This window comes from Marmota monax, unplaced genomic scaffold, assembly GCF_021218885.2.
Source record: "Marmota monax isolate L192 unplaced genomic scaffold, Marmota_monax_Labrador192_F-V1.1 WCK01_AAM20220418_F8-fsc00068, whole genome shotgun sequence".
In the NCBI taxonomy this organism is placed as follows: Eukaryota; Metazoa; Chordata; class Mammalia; order Rodentia; family Sciuridae; genus Marmota; species Marmota monax.
Window position 1 is genome coordinate 2397017 of NW_026692352.1, and position 19046 is coordinate 2416062.

Here is a 19046-nt window from a genome sequence, read left to right on the forward strand (position 1 = left end):
GTGGGGGGAAAAAAAACTGTCCCCACTCTAAGGTCACTTGCTTCAGAATCTCTAGAAGAGGCAGGTCCTCTATTGAAAGACAGCACAGAGAACCTTAGGTTCCTAGAAGAGGAACAAGAAGTATTAATTTACAAAGATCCAACCAACTATAACAGCCAAGTAATTTAGATAATCTGTAGAAATCTATTCCCACAACCCAAATCCAATTCCAAAGCCTTCTTTACTCCCACTCATTTTTGTGAGCCATTTCCTGAGGATTCTTCGAGAGCTGGAATAAGAAAGATGGCCCAACAAATCCAGAACTAATTTACTCTTTAAAAATGACTCCATTTAAGCCGGGGGCGGTGGTGCACGCCTGAAATCCTGATGGCTTGTGAGGCTGAGACAGGAGAATTACGAGTTCAAAGCCAGCCTCAGCAACTGCGAAGCACTAAGCAACTCAGTGAGACCCTGTCTCTAAATAAACTACAAAATAGGGTTGGGGATGTGGGTCAGTGGTCAAATGCTGCCCCTGAGTTCAATCCCTAGCACACACCACACACACACACATACAAAAGACTCCATTTAAAGTTGTATTGTTCCTCATGATAAACACAAAAATAAATTTTAGATGAAAAAAAAAAAATGACTCTAGCTTATCTCCCAAGTAAGACACATTCCTGAGCCTCAGACAAGGTCAAAGTAACTATGGAAACAAGATGACACACACAAGACTTGAAGTCTGTAACTATACCAGGAAACTGCAGGGAGAAGAAGTACATTAAAGTTAAATCTGAGCTCTAACCTTAAGTCATTACTTATTTGCTGATTTAGATCAAAACTTCAGTCTTCTCCTTTGTAAATGAGAACAGTAACAGTGTTTACCTCAGGGCATTACTGGAAGTACTGAATGAAGAATACAAACCATCTAACTAGAGACACACAGTATTTAAATAACTTTACTTCCATTCCTTTTAACCAGGTACACAATGTTGCAATGTTACATCCTTAGGGAAGGGTGGCCCCAATCACAACACAGCCTATGCGAATAGCACACCCTGGATTTGTGCAATGCAAAATCCAAAATAACAATCACTAAGAATTCTGTCTATAAGGGCTGGGGCTGTAACTCAATGGTAGAGTGCTTGCCTAGCATGGATGAGGCACAGAGTTCAATCCTCAGCACAACATATAAACAAATAAATATAAAATAAAGGTTAAATTCTTTATTTAAAAAAAGGAATTTTGTCTATAAACAATATTAGACACTCAGATAAATGGAACTTAAATACCACCTGAGACTTATTCAAGACAACGGATGGTTCTGAGACCACACAATCAATTGTAATAACAAATATTAGACACCAAGGGACACAGAAGTCTGAAAATGAAGCAATTTAGCCAGGTGCAGTGGTGCAAGCCTATAATCCCAGCAGCTTGAGAGGCTGAGACAAGAGTATCGCAAGTTTAAGGCCAGCCTCATCAATTTAGCAAGGTCCTAAACAACTTAATGAGACCTTGTATCAAAATAAAAAATTTAAAAGGGCTGGGGATGTGGCTCAGTAGTAAGTGCCCCTGGGTTCTATCCCTGGTACCAAAACAACAACAAACAAAAACCTGAAGTAGCTTTATCTCAACCAAAAAAAAAGTTTTTATCTCAACCAAAAAACGTTTATGTTTTTTACCAGGGTAAGAAGCAAAAACCAATTTCTGGATTTCAATCAACTCAAATCCATAGATGAACATATCATCATCCATACAGTGTGCTGAAACAAAAATATCATAGACAGGGTGGCTGTGAAGTCCAAGATCAAGGCATCAGCAGATTCAGTGTCTGGTGATAGTCTACTTCTTGGTTCAAAGATGGCTGTCTTCTCAGTGTGTCCTCTGATAGTAGAAGGGGTGAGGGAGCTCTCTGGGGCCTCTTTTGTAAGGGCACTAACCATATTTGTGAGGGCTTGGCCGTCATGACCTAGTTATTTACCACAGGCTTCACCCTTCCTAATACCATTCCTTTGGGGATTAGGATCTCTACCTATAATTGGGAGGTTGGGGTAGAACACAAACATTCCGTCTATAATATTCTGCCTTTGCCTCCCACCAAAATCATATCTTTCTCACAGGAAAAATACACTCATTATGTCCAAACAGGTACAAAAGTTTTTTGTTTTGTCTCTTTCTTTTCCCCCAAAGTATTAACTTACTTCAGCATCAACTCTAAAGTCTAAAAATTAAAGTCTCATCTAAATATCATCTAAATCAGGTATGGATGAACTCAAGGTTGCTCTTCAGCTGTGAACTTGTGGAACCAAACAAGTTATGTGCTTCAAGTACAACAGCAGACTATGCATAGGATATCTATTCGATACTCAAAAATGAGCAATAGAGAAAAAAGAAAGGGATAACAAGTCCCAAGTAAGTCCAAACTATAAGGTAAACTCCAGATCTTTTTTGTTTGTTTGCTTTGAAGAAGGAATAGGCGCTGAGAAGTTTGGGGTTTTTGTTGTTGTTGTTGTTGTTTATTTTTAATTATTTTTTAGTTGTAGTTAGACATAATACCTTTATTTTCATTTTTATGTGGTGCTGAGGATCAAACCCAGGACCTTACACATACTAGGCAAGCGCTCTATCACTGAGAAACAATCCAGGCCCCTGAGAAGTTTTTTTTTTTTTTAATTTTTTTTTTGTGCATTATAATTACATATAATAGTGGGATTCATTATGCCATATCCATACATGTACATAATTAAATCTCCTCTCATTCCTTCTCCTAATCCACTTACTCTACTTTACTGATCATCCTTCTATTATTATTATTTCAATTAGTGAATTATCATTTATATATATAAGCATAATTCATTGTGATACATTTGTACATGGGCATAACTACATCTCTCTCTCTCTCTCTCTCTCTCTCTCTCTCTCTCTCTCTCTCTCTCGTGAGGTACTGAGGTACTGGGGATTTAACCCAGGGGCACTTTACCACTACATCCCCAGCCCTTTATTTTGAAACAAGGCCTCACTAAGTTGCTTAGAGCCTCACTAATTTGCTGAGACTGGCCTTGAATATGCAATCTTCCTGTCTCAACCTCCAGAGGTGCTGGGATTACAGGCATATGTACCATGTCCAGCAGTAGATTCTTAAGGCTCAAAAATAATCCTCTAGCTATCTGTGGTGGTACACACCTGTAATCCCAGCTACTCAGAAGGTACAGACAAGAGGATAACAAATTTGGCAATTTAGTATACCAAGTCTCAAAATAAAATAAAAAGGGCCAGGGATGTAGTTCAGTGGTTAAGTGCCCCTAGATTCAATCCTCAGCACTGTAAGAAAATGATGATGATGATGATGATGATGATGATGATGGTACATTTGGGCTCAAGTGTCTGCCCTGTAAGCCCTCTGGGCAGGCATCCCACATTCAGGACCGACTAGGGTGGCAGTCATGCCCCTACAGCTTTGCCTGACAGGAGTTAGGACCCCAAAGAACCAACCAGTATTGCCCCTATAGATTTGGTTGACATATCTCCCCATGGCTTTAGGCAGAGATCATATGGTTTTTTGAAAACAGGGTGATAGTACTGTCATTTGAAACCAATGAGCCAGCCCTCATTTACCCTTTTTTTACCCTCAATTACTCTTGGGGTCATTCTTCTCTTGTTTTGAAGGATAATGCCTAGCTTCTTCTTCTTCTTGGGGTCATTCTTCTCTTGTTTTGAAGAATAATTCCTTTCTCCTTCTCCTTCTCCTTTTGTAGTTGTAGATGGAAAGAATGCCTTTATTTTATTTGTATGTGGTGCTAAGGATTGAACCCAGTGTCTCGCACGCACATGCTAGGCAAGCACTCTGCTACTGAGCTACAGCCCCGGCCCAATGCCTAGCTTCTATTCAGATAGCTGATTAGGGTCATGGTTCACATCTATTCTAACCTCATCAAATCACACTCTTAGTGTTCTCTTCTAAACATGATTTCTCATTTTTTTTTTTTTGCAATATGCATAGGCTAAGAATTTTCCATATCTTTAATGTCTAGTTCCTTCTTTGTTTAACAATGCCTTAGATTATTTCTCTCCTCTTACATTTTACTCTAAGCAAGCAGAAGGAGCCAAGATGCATCTTAAACAACTTTACTTAGAAACTGTTTCAATTAAATTTATCCTATTTCTTTGCATACAATTTCTACCTTCCATAAAACACTAGAACATGAACACAATTCAGTCAGATTCTTTGCAATTCTTCTCTTTTTCTTTTTTTTTTTTTTTTTAATGGTATTGGGGATAGAACCAAGGGGTGCCCTACTACAATGAGCTATATCTCCAGTCCTTTTTGTTTTTAATTTTGAGTCAGGGTCTCAGAAGCTAGCCTCCAACTTTGGATCCTCCTGCTTCAGCTTCCTTATTTGCTGGGATTATAGGTATGTACAATTGTGCCCAGATCTTTGCCACTTTATAACAAGGATTACCTTTTCTCTAATTTCCAAAAACTTGTATCTCAATTCTGTCTGAAATCTTGTCAGAATGATTTTTACCATCTATATTCTACCAACACTCTGTACAAGATTACTTTGATATTCTCAAAGAAGACTGAGGTTTTCTCAATCAAAACTACTCTAAGATTTCGTCTCATTCCAGTCAGAATGGCAGCTATGAAGAATACAAACAACAATAAGTGTTGGCAAGGATGTGGGGAAAAAGGTACACTCATACATTGCTGGTGGGACTGCAAATTGGTACAACCAATATGGAAAGCAGGATGGAGATTCCTTGGAAAACTTGGAATGGAACCACCATTTGACCCAGCTATTCCCCTTCTCGGACTATACCCAAAGGACTTAAAAACAGCATACTACAGGGACACAGCCCCATCGATGTTTATAGCAGCACAATTCACAATAGCTAAATTGTGGAATCAACCTAGATGCCCTTCAGTAGATGAATGGATAAAGAAACTGTGGTATATATACACAATGGAATATTACTCAGCATTAAAAGAGAATAAAAATTATGGCATTTGCAGGTAAATGGATAGAGTTGGAGAATATAATGCTAAGTGAAGTTAGCCAATCCCAAGAAACCAAACGCCAAATGGTTTCTCTGTGGATGCTGGTCCATAATGGGGATTGTGGGGGTGGGGAGCATGGGAGAAATGGAGGAGCTTTAGATAGGGCAAAGGGGAGGGAGGGAAGGGAGGGGGCATGGGGATAAAAAATGATGGTGGAATGAGATGGACATCATTACCCAAGTGGATGTATGAAGATATGAATGGGGTGACTCTACTTTGTATACAACCAGAGACATGAAAAACTGTGCTCTATAGCTGTACTATGAATTAAAAATGTATTCTGCTGTCATGTATAACCAAGTAGAATAAATAAGTTAAAAAAAAAAAAAAGATTGAGGCTTTCTCTACTGCTCTCTTCGTTTCATTCCAAACCCTCACCAGAAACTTTAAAGATCTATTTATGAGAATATAGGCTGTAGGCTCTTTCTCCCTCCTCCTCTTCCCTCCTTCCATGTATGTCTGTCCGTGTTCTCTTTCTCTTTCTCTCTCTCTCCCTCCTTCCCCCATCCCTACTATTTCCTGCATTGTACATAATAAGCAAGCACTGTAACACTGAGCTATATCCCAAGTCCCAGTGTAGACTTTTACTAGCATGAATCTCCAAATTCTTCCAGGCTCTCCTCATTACCCACTTACAAGGCACTTCCACATTTTTAGGTATTTATTATAGGAATACCCCACTTCTTGGTACCAATTTATCTTAGTTCATTTTCACTGCTATAATAAAAAAAACTATAGACTTAGTGGTTTAAAAAACAAATTTTACTTCTCACAGTTCTAGAAGCTAAGTGGTTCAAGATCAAGGCACCAGAAGATCTGGTATCAATGAGGACTCCATTTCCTGGTTTGAAATGGCCATCTTCTTTCTGTGTCCATCCACAGCAAAAGGGGCAGGGGAGGTCTTTCAGGTCTCTTAAAAAGGTACTAATTTTGTTTGTAAGGGCTTGGTCCTCATGACTTAAATATCCTCCAAAGGCTCTATCTCCTAACACCATCAGCTGGAAGTCAGGATTTCAACATATGAATTTTAGGGGATCACAAATATTCAGTTTATAGCAGAGTTCCATCAATCAAGGATCTGGTGATTGCGAATTCAAGGATAACAGCAAATGCTGCAAGTTTTCAGTTGAGGTCCATGTCCTCTCTGCATAACAGTTGAGCCAAATACTCAAGGGCAGGCAGCTTTTCTAAAGGTGTTAAGTCCTGTCATATGGGACCTAGGAAACTGAGTCCAAGATCTAGGATGACCTTAGCACCATAGTTACCAAGAAGTTACATCACTGCTCCTCACTGAGCTTCTCCAGGGCAGGTAGGGACCACGTCTGATTGTTTTATATGTCCCCAAATCCCAGTACAATGCATGATATAACTCAGATGTAAATAGTTGCTGAATAAATAAACTTCTATGAACATAGTGTTTTTTTTTTAATACCTTTATGGATCTTTTACTTTTTAATACCTTTTAGTTGCCAATGGATCTTTTACATATAAATAAGGAGGCAATGTAGCTTCCTTATTTATACTTGGTGCTGAAGATGGAACCCAGGGCCTAACACATACCAGGTAAGTGCTCTACCACTGAGCCACAACTCCAACCCATATGGATATGATTTTATCCTTTCTGCCGAAAGGCCTTTATCTATAACTCTTCCTGCTACCTAGAATTGTCTTTCCTAACCCCATTTATTAGCCAATTCTTCTCAATTTTCAAACCTCAACTTAAGTGTCACTTCCTCAGATAACATCAGGTCTTTCCTGTTACCCTAAACAACATTAAGTCCCCCTGCTATTTGTACCCTCTCTCATCACATTCCTAATTTCTGTTTTATGACACTCATCAGGCTTATGATTATTTGTTTCATTTTTGCCTTCCCTATGACACTATAAGCTCCAGGAGACTCTGTCTTGTTCGTTATACTGAATCCCAGGCCCTAGTGTAGCACCTGCCACAGAGCTACTACCCCATATGTTACAAGAATAACTGAATACATTAAAGAATGTATGAATGAATGACAGAGCTCCAGTTCAAAATTGTTCTGGGGTAATTGGGATTCAAAACTGTCTACTCAGTCCTAAACTAGCGATAATTACTTTTTTTTTTTTTTTTGGTATTAGAGATTGAATCTAGGGGCACTCAACCACTGAGCAAGACAGGGTCTTGCTAAGTTGCTTAGAGCCTTGCTAAATTATGGAGACTGGCTTTGAAATCACAATTCTCCTGCCTCGGCCTTCTGAACCTCTGGGATTATGGGCATATGCCACCACACCTGTCAATAAGTGCCTTTGACTAGAATCTTGAGTGTACAAATGTCCATGCATGAAAGATAACAGCAGAGTTAGTCAACAATAGAACAAAGAATGGTTATATGATAGGAAGAGTAATGAGAGATAAAATAGAGTTATGAAGCAGAAACTCCACCTGTAAGTGCCATAGATGCCATACTAAAGAATATGGTTTATTAACCTTTTTGACAGTCCCTTATCTGACTTGGGTTCACTAAGGGCACATGATAGGCATTATCCTACTGAACCCATCCACTAACTTCTGTAGCCCACAGACTATTAGGTCTATTTCCCATCCTTTCAAGTTTGCCCCCATTTTTTTAAGTTATATAAGATAATTCAATAGTACAAGTGTCCCCAAAGTAGCCTGTCCAAATCATTCTACCCCAATATTACTATACAAAGTTTTAAACAGGGACTCTATCATTTAGGAAAGCTAGACTCAAAAGACCTGGATTCAAATCTGATTAGCTTCATGATACCAGTTTAATTAGTAGTTAACTGATACTAAATTTTAGTACTGTCCTCTGTAAAATGGGAATAACCTATCCCACAAGACTGTAGGGAAGATTGTTAACATATGCAAAGTGCCTAATACAGTGCCTTACATATAATGAGGGCCAACATATACTTATTTAAAAAGGAAAAAAATCATCTAAAGCATAAAGGTATTATTTCCTCCTTAAAGGAACACTGACCACTTTCACTTAAACCAAAGTAGCACAGAGAAATGAGGCCAGAAGCTACTCACAGAGACTTGGGCCTGCATTGCCTCCCAAAAGGGGATGGGCAGATTGCCCTGTTTCCATTCTCTGTCAGTTCTGTCTAAGCACTGAAGAAATTACTAGCAGGCAGGCTGCTGAAGGGGGGGGGGGGAACTGAGGCTCTCCCAGAACTTTGTATCTATTATTAGCTTAGTCACGTGTCCAGAGAAGCACAGGACTGTTGTCTACAAATTTCTTAACCTACAGCTCAAGATAGCAATGTAGGCCTGGAGTATGTTATAGACTGAAGATTGCAGACTAGGATCTGAACTGAATAATGAAACATGGGAGTAAACCAAAGTAATCAGAGGTAAAAAGGATTCAGAGATGTTCACTCTCCCCAAGGTGCAAGGAAGGAAATAACAGAATAAATCCCACACTCTTTCCAACCCTGTTAGCTTTATATTACAGTAAGACTCAAGTGGGGCTTAGCTTTTCTAGGGATTTCAATTTGCCTTTGGAAATATTTTCAGATACCCCTTTTGTTCATGATTGAACATGGAGTCTCACTGGACAAGTCATTGATCTCCAGGCTTGTTTGTACATTTGAAACCAAAAAAGCTAGGGCAATGATCCCTATATCTTGATGAACTTGATCACAGATCTTCATCTCAAAGTCGTAGCCCTGATTTATAAGAAACCAAAATCTAAAACACTGCGATCTAGAGACCAGGGATCTCAGATATACTACCCTATGTCACTAGCCTCAGCCACTCCACCAGAAAGAAAGGCAAGGAACATAATGAACTGGGAAGAAGCCATCTTAACCTCTCCAAATCCCAATGCCTCCAGCCTCAAATTGCCATTATCTCACATGATCTAGCAAGGGGCTCCTTAAATGTAAACAAAGATAAGAATGTGGGGTGCTAAGTACAGTTCCGGAAAAGACAGATCTGGAACAAAGGTCTGACTGCCTGAATATGAAAAAAGAGTAAAGAGAGGAGAAAGGGCCTGTATGTCCTGCCTTTCCCAACATTAGCACTACAATCAAAGAAAAAACAAAGCAGAATATGTGTAGGAAACTTATCCATAATCATAAAAGTATCAGGTGGCAGATATGAGATCTAAATAAGGTTCTGTATTTGTGTGTATGTGTATACAGTTCTCTGTGGGTAAATGGTCTTTTTTTAACTCCACTAAGTCACATGAGGAAGACTCAAGAAAAAAGTGCTTTTAGCTAGGTGTGGTGGCACATACCTGTAATCCCAACAACTTGGAAAGCTAAGGTAGGCAGATAGCAACTTCAAAACCAGCCTTAGCAATTTAGTGCGACCCTAAACAACTTAGCAAGATGCTGTCTCAAAATAAAATAAAATAAAAAACAAAAGGGCTGGGGATGGGGCTCAGTGATTAGCACCCCTGGGTTCAATCCCTGATACAAAAAGAAAGAAGAGAGAGAGAGAGAGAGAGAGAGAGAGAGAGAGAAGGAGGGAGAGAGAGACTGCTTCCAGAATACCAAGAAAACTGTCAGATTGCCTTACTGCACCAGGAAGAAATTCAGGTACTTGTCAGCACTTTAGGGATTCTATGAGGTGTTCCCCTACACACACACACACACACACACACACAATCACACATTCCAGAGACTAAATAGACTAAAATATCCATAGAGTACAAATAAGTCAAATGAATTTAAAAACAATTAGTCCCAGGCTGGGGTTGTGGCTCAGTGGTAGAGCGCTTGCCTAGCATGTGTGAGGCACTGGGTTCACTTCTCAGCACCATATATAAATAAATGAATAAAATAAAGGTCCGTCAACATCTAAAAAATTTTTTTTAAAAAATTGGTCCCAGGGGCTGAGGATGTGGCTCAAGCGGTAACACGTTCACCTGGCATGTGCGGGGCGCTGGGTTCGATCCTCAGCACCACATAAAATGGAGATGTTGTGTCCACCGAAAACTGAAAAATAAATATTAAAAAAAAATTCTCTCTCTCTCTCTCTCTCTCTCTCTCTCTCTCTCTCTCTCTCTCTCTCTCTCTCTTCTCTTTAAAAAAAAAAATTTTTTTTGGTCCCAAACCAGTAAACTTTGACTGTTATATAGTATTACATCTGTATTACTATATCTAAACTACAGGGGGAAAAAAAAGTATTCTTTATTAGAGGTGTTGGTCAGCCATGAAGCTGACAAAAAGCAGAGTCACAGACACTTGTTGGCAGTACCCATCATTTATTCTACAAAGGTTTTCTGAGCACAATTATCAAGCACAATTCTAAACCCTAAAAATATAATAATCCTGTGACCCTCAAAGAGAGAGGGAACTAACAAAATTCAAACATTCTAGTTGCTTTCCCATGACCTTTCTATCCTTCTGTGAGACAAATACCAGACAAATACAAATGCATCAGGCTATTATAGCTGCTCTATCATCAGGGTTCTCAGTTGAGAGACAACTTAGTTTGCTAGTTCAGCAACTGAAATTGATTCTGGCTAATTTAAGCAGGAAAAAGAACTTATCAAAAGAGTAACTCAGACTCACCTGGAGAAGTGGAAAACCAGGGGTGGATGCCAAGTACAACGCCTAAAACCAGGTAGCAGAACTAGTCTGATCAGGACACCTCTGCTTCCACTGCCAACCTCCACTATCCCTAGCCAATATAATATCACTGCCACTGCTGCTCCAGGAACTTGCTACATGCACCACCACCACTGCACCCTGCTTCTTTGCATCACAAGCTCTTCAGAGTCAAAGTCCATGATGAGTGGATCAAACCAAAAGAACCTAGGGTAAACTGCAGAAGAGGTTGAAAGTAAATATCGGGGCTGGGGATGTGGCTCAAGCGGTAGCGCGCTCGCCTGGCATGCGTGCGGCCCGGTTCGATCCTCAGCACCACATACAAACAAAGATGTTGTGTCCGCCGAAAACTAAAAAAGAAATAAATAAAAATTCTCTCTCTCTCTCTCTCTCTCTCTCTCTCCCCCTCTCTTTAAAAAAGAAAGTAAATATCTGGTATTTTAGGTGAAGTAATTTTTTTTCAGGTTATTGGATTAAACCCAGGGATGCCTTATCACTGAGCTACATCCCCAGCCCTTTTTTATTCTTTATTTTCATTATTTTAAGATAAGGTCTTGCAAAATTGCCTGGTTGACCAGGAGGAACTTACAATCCTCCTGCCTCAACCTAATTAGGCAGAATTACAGGTGTGTGCCATCACACCCAGTAGGTGAAAAAATTCTTAACACAGGAAAGGGTAATAAATACTTGCTTTGGCATCTACACAAAACAATGGATTCATCTAATTAATATCCCTAACTCAGACTATGTTCACAATAATCTTTATGATTAGGATGTGGTATTCCATGTTGCCATCCAAAGGTAGAAAATGTACAGATCTTCCCAGTACAATAGGTGTGATAGTTCTAGATTGAGGTAAACTTAAAAACTGGCCTTGTCCAAGAACTATACGAAAAAATATTCAGCATTTCTAGCAATGAAGGAAATGCAAATCAAAAGTCACTAAGATTTCATTGTACTCAGTTAGATTGGCAATTATCAAGAAAATGAATAATAATAAATGCTGGCAAGGATGTGAGAAAATGATACACTCTTAAATTGCTGGTGAGATAGCAAATTAGAAACCACTCTGGAAAGCAATGTAGAAATTCCTCAAAAACCTACGAACGGAACCACCATATGACCCAGCCATCTCGCTCTTCGGTTTTTATCCAAAAGATCTAAAATAAGCATACTATATAACTGATTTTATACAATGTTTACAACAGCACAATTCACAAGAGTCAAATTATGAATCAACCCAGATGCCTATCAGTACATGAATGGATGAAGAAAATGTGGTATAAATACACAATGGAGTTTTACTCAGTCATAAAGAAGAATAAAATAATAATATTTTCCTGGAAATGGAGAAAATCATGCTAAGTGAAATAAGCCAGACACTGAAAATCAAGTGTGAATGTTTTCTATGTGGACAAAATAAGGGAAAGAAAGCCTTTGGAGGAGGGGATCAGATGTCATAAAGATACAGGAAAGATCAGTGGAGTAGATGTAGGAGACTGAAAGGGAGGAAGGGAAAGGGGAAGTTAAATGAAATTAATTCAACAAAATCATGCTATATTCATGTATAAAGATACCAAAGGGAATTTCACCTTTATGTATATGTAGAAGAAAGGAAGTTTAATAGAGTAGAGGAGGGAGAATAGCAAGAGGAAGGAGGGAAGGAAAAGGGTGGGGGAAATGGGGCTTGCAATCAAATTCCTTGCATGTATAATTTTGTCAAAATGAACTCAATTACTATGTATATTTATGATGCTCAAATAAGAAATATTTTTAAAAATTGGTTGCTGAGCTTTGGTTGTGGCTCAGTTGGTAGAGTGCTTGCCTAGCATGTGTGAGGCACTGGGTTCTATTCTCAGCAGCACATATAATAAAAAAAAAAAAAGGTCAATCAACAACAACAAAAAAATTGGGTTTGTTGCTTTATCACATCAGCTTCATGAACTTGGTTAATATGAGATAAATGTTCTCATAAATTGACAAAATCTGAACCTCCAAAAAGTTAACTAATGACAAAACATTCACTGAGTACTTCACATGTACCTCATGGTATTCTAAGCACTTAATGTGATTAACTGGCTTTTCATAACAAATAAGTTGGATGCCATTCTCCCCTATTTAATATAAGAAGAAACTCAGACACAAAGTGGTTAAGTAAACTTGCTCAGGAATACACAACTAATAATAAAAGCAACCCAGAATTTGAACTAGGTAGTGTAGTCCATGCTTAAGCTTCTGCCAACTCCCCAAAGTAAATCCCTACTGAGGTCTCTCATATGGTAACCTCTCTCAATGAGGTGGTTTCACATTGGCAGGGAGACACAATACTGAATCCTCCATTCTAAAGTTAAATTTGTTTGTTGGTTTTCGTTTTTTATTAGGGATGGTAACCAAGGGTGCTTTACCACTGAGCTATATCCCCAGTCCTTTATGTTAGGTTGTTTTGGTACCAGAGTGAACCCAAGGGCACTTACCCAGTGAGTTACATCCCCAGCCCTTTTTATTTTTTATTTTGAGACAGGGTCTTGCTAAATTGCTTAGGGCCTTCCTAAATTGCTGAGGCTGGCTTTGAATTTGTGATCCTCCTGCCTAGCCTCCTGAGCCACTGGGATTATAGGTGTGTACCACCGCACCCAGCTCCCAGTCCTTTTTATTTTCAGTTTTGAAGAATGGTCTCATTAAACTGCAGAGGGTCTCACATATATTTCTGAGGCTGTACTCAAGCTTGCAATCCTCCTGCCTCAGCTTTCCAAATTGTTGGGATTACAGGCATATGCCATCATGCTAGCTCTAAGGTTAAATTCTTGATTCAATTAGCCAGAGATACAAAATCTTCTTTGAAAAGAGAGCTCTCCACACAGGTAAAAAACAAATAAAGCATCTAAGTGAGACTTCGCTTAGCCTCCAGATTATCTATGTGCAGTTGCTGACAATACTAGCCACATACAGTAGTCCTTGCTGGAGTTACAGCTCGATTATTAAATCATATTGTATCATTTATATTCATGGATTATGCCTATGCTCAGAATTTTAAAGGAATTTATCCAAACAATATATATTAAGAGGGCTGGGGATGTGGCTCAAGCGGTAGCGCGCTCGCCTGGCATGCTGCGGTCCGGGTTCGATCCTCAGCACCACATAAAAACAAAGATGTTGTGTCCGCCAATAACTAAAAAAATAAAAATAAATATTAAAAATTCTCTCTCTCTTTAAAAAAATTATTAATATATATTAAGATAGTCATTGCTAATGTAGGATGCACAAGACTTCCTAATTAAGTATAGAAAAAATATTTTAACTCTTTTTTATTATTATTTTTATTTTTAATCTCAAATATAAAAATGATGTTTCACCAATACTTAACTATACAGACTAACAATAGTACCCTTTCTAGGTTTTTATTATATTTCCATATCTCATACTATATACCAGTTATCCCCAAAATAGAGTGGGAGCTTTACAGTGTGCAAGGGAGAACATCAGTGTCTGCAGTCATTTATTCGTTTTCAGGGTACTAAAACACACTGTAGGTAATATGTGTCTAAGTACATTAACTTATTATCATTGTTTCTATTCTTTCCCAACTAAATTAATCCTCACCACATAAATGATTTTAAAGGATGCTTACAAATAAGTAAACAAATAAAAAAGAAAATCCCCATGAACAAAAGATATTAAAATTTCAAACAAAAATAAATAATAAGTGATAGAGCTGACCCTCTATCCTTATCATGAGTTCTCTATATGAGTTACCCTATAGGAAAACAATCTAATTGTTTCAAACAAGTTGATGAAAAAAATTCAAAATTATCAAAGGACTATTTGGAGTATGAATTTTTAAATTTATTATTAACAATAAATAGCATCTTTTAAAAAAATTGTCCTTTTTAGATGTATATATAACAGTAGTGTGTATTTTGACATATTATACATACACAGAGTATAACTTATTCTAATTAAGATCTCATTCTTTTGGTTGCACATGATGTGAAGTTTCACTGGTTGTGTATTCATATATGAACATAGGAAAGCTATGTCCAATTCATTCTACTGTCTTTCCTACCCATCCCCCAACCCTTCCCTTCATTCTCCTTTGTCTAATCCAACTAACTTCCATTCTTCCCTCCCCCCTTATTATGTGTTAGTATCCACATATCAGAGAACATTCGGCCTTTTGTTTTTTTAGGATTGGCTTATTTCACTTAGCATAATAGTTTCCAGTTCCATCCATTTACTGGCAAATTCCATAATTACATTCTTCTTTATGGCTAATATTCCACTGACATCTTATTTATTAAGCTTCACAATGAATTTGTGGCATATTTAGAATTACCATTTATTGATTGATTATAGTACTAGGGATTGAACCCAGGGCACTCTATCACTGAACTACATCTCTAACACTTCCTTTTTTTATTTTGAGACAGTATCTCATTATGGATCAGTATCCATTTATCAGAGAAAACATTCAGTCTTTGGTTTGGGGGGATTGGCTTTTTTCACTTAACATGATGGTCTCCAGTTCCATCCATTTACCAGCAAATGTCATATTTTCATTCTTCTTTATGGTTGAGTAATATTCTATTATGTATATATACCACATTTTCTTTATTCATTCATCTGTTGAAGGGCACCTAGGTTAGTTCCATAGCTTATATTGTGAATTCAGCTGCTACAAACATTGATGTGGCTATATCACTGTAGTATCCTGATTTTAAGTTCATTGTGTATATGCCAAGGAGTGGGATAACTGGGTCAAATGGTGGTTCCATTCCAAGTTTTCCAAGGAATCTCCATACCGCTTTCCAGAGTGGTTGCAACAATTTGCAGTCCCATCAGCAATGTATGAATGTACCTTTTTTCCCATATCCTTGCCAACATTTATTATTATCTGTATTCTTGATAAATGCTGTTCTGACTGGAGTCAGATAGAATCTTAGTGCAATTTTAATTTGCATTTCTCTAATTGCTAGAGATGTTGAACATTTTTTCATATATTTGTTGATCATTTGTATTTCTTTTTCTGTGAAGTGCTTGAATAAACAGCATCTTTATTGTACTTGGATAGTAGATCAGGAATCAGTAAACATTTTCTTTAAAGGCCAAATAATTAATATTTTAAGCCCGACTGTAGGCAGGCCATACAATCTCTATATAACTAACGTCATTATACGATGTAAAAGTCACCACAGACAATATGTAGACAAATAAATGGGACAGTGCTCCAATAAAACTTTGTTTAAAGAAACAAGCATAGTCTGCTGATCCTTACATTAAATGATGAAATAAAAGCAATCATAATTAAAAACACATCTAAAAGTTGGGCATAGTGGCATGTATCTGCAGTCCCAGCTCCTCAGGAGGCAGAGACAGGAGGATCTCTTGAGCCTAGGAATTGGGGACCACTTTGGGCAATACAGTGAGACCCCATCTAAGTAATTTTAAAAAAAACACATAAAAATTATATATGAAGATAAACTTTGATAACATTTTTGTGATGTTTAAAGTCTGGAGATATTCAATCCAGTACCAAGAAGACTCTGTTGATTTCTTGCTTAACAATGAAAAAAAAATGCACATATCGCAGGTGAGTACTTATTCCTTCTTGCTGCAGTTTAAAAAAATGGATTGAATAATAATGAAAAGTAATACTTCTAAAACTACATTCATTTTTCAACAAATACTACAGGAAAATATATATAAAATATTGTTCAAGATTAGAAAAAACAAATATTTTACTAAAAATTACACAGCATGGGAAGTTTTTAATAAAGTAAGTTTTCTTTCTTATAACAGGTAAGGATATTTGCTACATTACATTAAATACTAAAACACAAAAGGAACTGCCTTTTAAGGTCCATTAAAGAAAAAATTTACTAGAGAAGAAATACCTTCTTTAATAAAACCAGTTCTTTAATTATAATGAGACTTTAAGCACAGCAGCACATGCCTGTAATCCCAGCAATTTGGGAGGCTGAGGCAGGAGGATCAAACGGCAAAATCAAGTCTCAAAACAAAAAATAAAAAGGACTGGGATGTAACTCAGTAATAGAGTGCTTGCAAAGCCCTGGGTTCAATCCTCAGTACAAAAAAAAAAAAAAAAATTAGTAGAGCACTTTCGTAATCTTAGAGTAAATAGGCAAAGATTTCTTAAACATGATGTAAAAAGGGCTAAACATGAAGGAAAAAGTTGATGAATTCACAACATATATATAAGATAAAGAACTTATATGTAAAATATATAAATAATTCCTACAAATCAATAAGAAATACCAAAACAATCCAAATGGAAAAGTCGACAAAAACTTGAACAAATACTTCACAAAATAGAAGCTGAGGATGTACCTCAGCGGTAGAGCACTTGCCTAACATGCACAAGGCCCACCGTTCAATCCCTAACACCACAAAAATCACAAAATAATAAATCTAGACATTAAATATACAAATATATTTTTATATATTAATATGTATTTTCATATGCATGAAAATACGCTGTACTATGTCATCAGAAATTCATAAATTAAACACACAATTTGATAACACCAATATTTACCAGATTGGATAAAATGAAAAAGAGAGGGAAAACTGGTATTATAAAGGATATCAAACAAAAATAAAATTAAAATTAAAAAAAAAAAGAAAGATGTCAAACAAATTACCCCAGAAATTCGTAGCTTAAAACAATAAATATTCATTATCTCACAGAGATTTTGAGGAATCAATGTGGTTTAACGAGCAGTTAGGCTCAAGTCTCTCATGAGGTTTTTGGTGGTGGTGGTATGGGTTTTTTGGATTTTTGTTTTGTTTTGTTTTGTCCTAGGAATTGAACCCAGGGGCACTTAAGCACTTAGCTACATTCCCAGCCCTTTTTGAGACAGGGCCTCACTAAATTGCTGAGGCTGGCTTTGAACTCATGATCATTCTGTCTCAGGCTCTCACCCAAATCTTATGAGATTTTAAAAAGAGCTTCAGCCACCTGAAAGTTTGACTGGGACTGAGGGATTTGTTATCACAATATCCCACTGACACTCCTAGCAAGTCTGTGCTGAGTGTTGTCAGGAAGCCTCAGTTCTTCTCCACATGGACTTTTCCATAGACTGCTGGATTGTCCTCACAATATACTGATAGGCTTCCTCCAAAGCAAATGTCCCAAAAAACACAGAGCAAGGGGGAAACCATAGTACCATTTATGCCTGGGTCACTGAAGTCAATTACCATCATTTTCACTTTATTCTACTTGCTAGAATTGAGTTTCTAAGTCCAGCTAAGCCAATGGGAGAGAAATTGTTTGTTTGTTTGTTTTGTTTTGTTTTGTTTTTTGCTTTTTCTTTCTGCACGGGGATTTTACCCAGGGGTTCTTTACCACTGAGTTACATCCCTACCTATTTTTATTTATTTATATACTTATTTTTTATTTTGAGATAGGATCTTGCTAAATAGCTAAGGCTGGTTTCAAACTTGTGATCCTCCTGTCTCAGCCTCCTGAGTTGTTGGGATTACAAGTATGTGCCACAGGGGCTGGGCTCAGTGGTAGAGTGCCCACCTAGCACGTGCAAGGCCCTGGGTTCAATCCTCAGTACCACATAAAAATAAAGAAATAAAATAAAGATGATATTGTGTCCAACTGAAAAAATAAATAAATATTTTTTTTTTAAAAAAAGTGTGTGCCACAGAGCCCAGCTCTACCTCTTGCTGGGAAGTATCAAAGAATCTGTGGACATATTTTCAAACCAAATATATTCACTTTGGTAAAGAGTGTTAAAATACCACTGTGGAGCACATTACCTTACTAAAGCCTCCAGTGTGCTAACCTCCTCTTGTTCATTCTGTCTGATTAGCATGATGCCATCAATGTAATAGGTCAAAATGATGTCTTATGAGATGACCAGATGGTCCAGGTCTCTTCTAACCATATTATAAATAAAAGAATAGAAGTATTTACATAGCCCTGGAAAAACTATAAAGCTATATTAATATCTATTCTACATAAATGAAAACTTTTTAATCCTTTTTTTTAACTAAGACAGAAAAGAATACAATAGCCACATGCCATGTTATAACCTGTTGTAGCAAAGATACCACTCCACCACAGCAATCATAATGGGGGATACCAAGTGAAACTTTCTGAAATCTACAGCTCTTCTCCTGGATCAACAGCCCAGTGTTGTCAGGAAGCCTCAATTCTTCTCCACATGGGCTTTTCCATAGGGGGAAAACTAATGAATTAAATGTAGATAAAATAAGGGCCACTGTCCTGCACATTTCGAATACTTAAAGATAACACTAATGTCTGCCATCTGTCCCAGAAGGTAATATTGGATAGGTTTTTTGGAGACTGGCTCATTATGTTGCACAGGATGGTCTCCAACTCATGGACCTCCTGCCTTAGCCTCCTGAGTAGCTGGGTTACAGGTGAGTGCCCGCATGTCCAGCATGGTATTGA

At 37.6% G+C, this 19046-nt stretch overlaps 1 protein-coding gene across 6 annotated transcripts in view; it reads right to left on the bottom strand.

Moving 5' to 3' along the window:
• Positions 1 to 19046, bottom strand: part of Stim1 (stromal interaction molecule 1) — a 258583-nt gene that overhangs the window by 138730 nt on the left and 100807 nt on the right. The window contains exon 1 of one of the 6 annotated variants that reach the window (XM_046441806.2): positions 10568 to 10698. The exons of the other annotated variants lie outside the window; for them this stretch is intronic. The gene's annotated coding sequence lies outside the window, so the exon portion shown is untranslated. Of the gene's footprint in view, positions 1 to 10567; positions 10699 to 19046 lie in introns of those variants that run through there. 6 annotated transcript variants of the gene reach the window in all.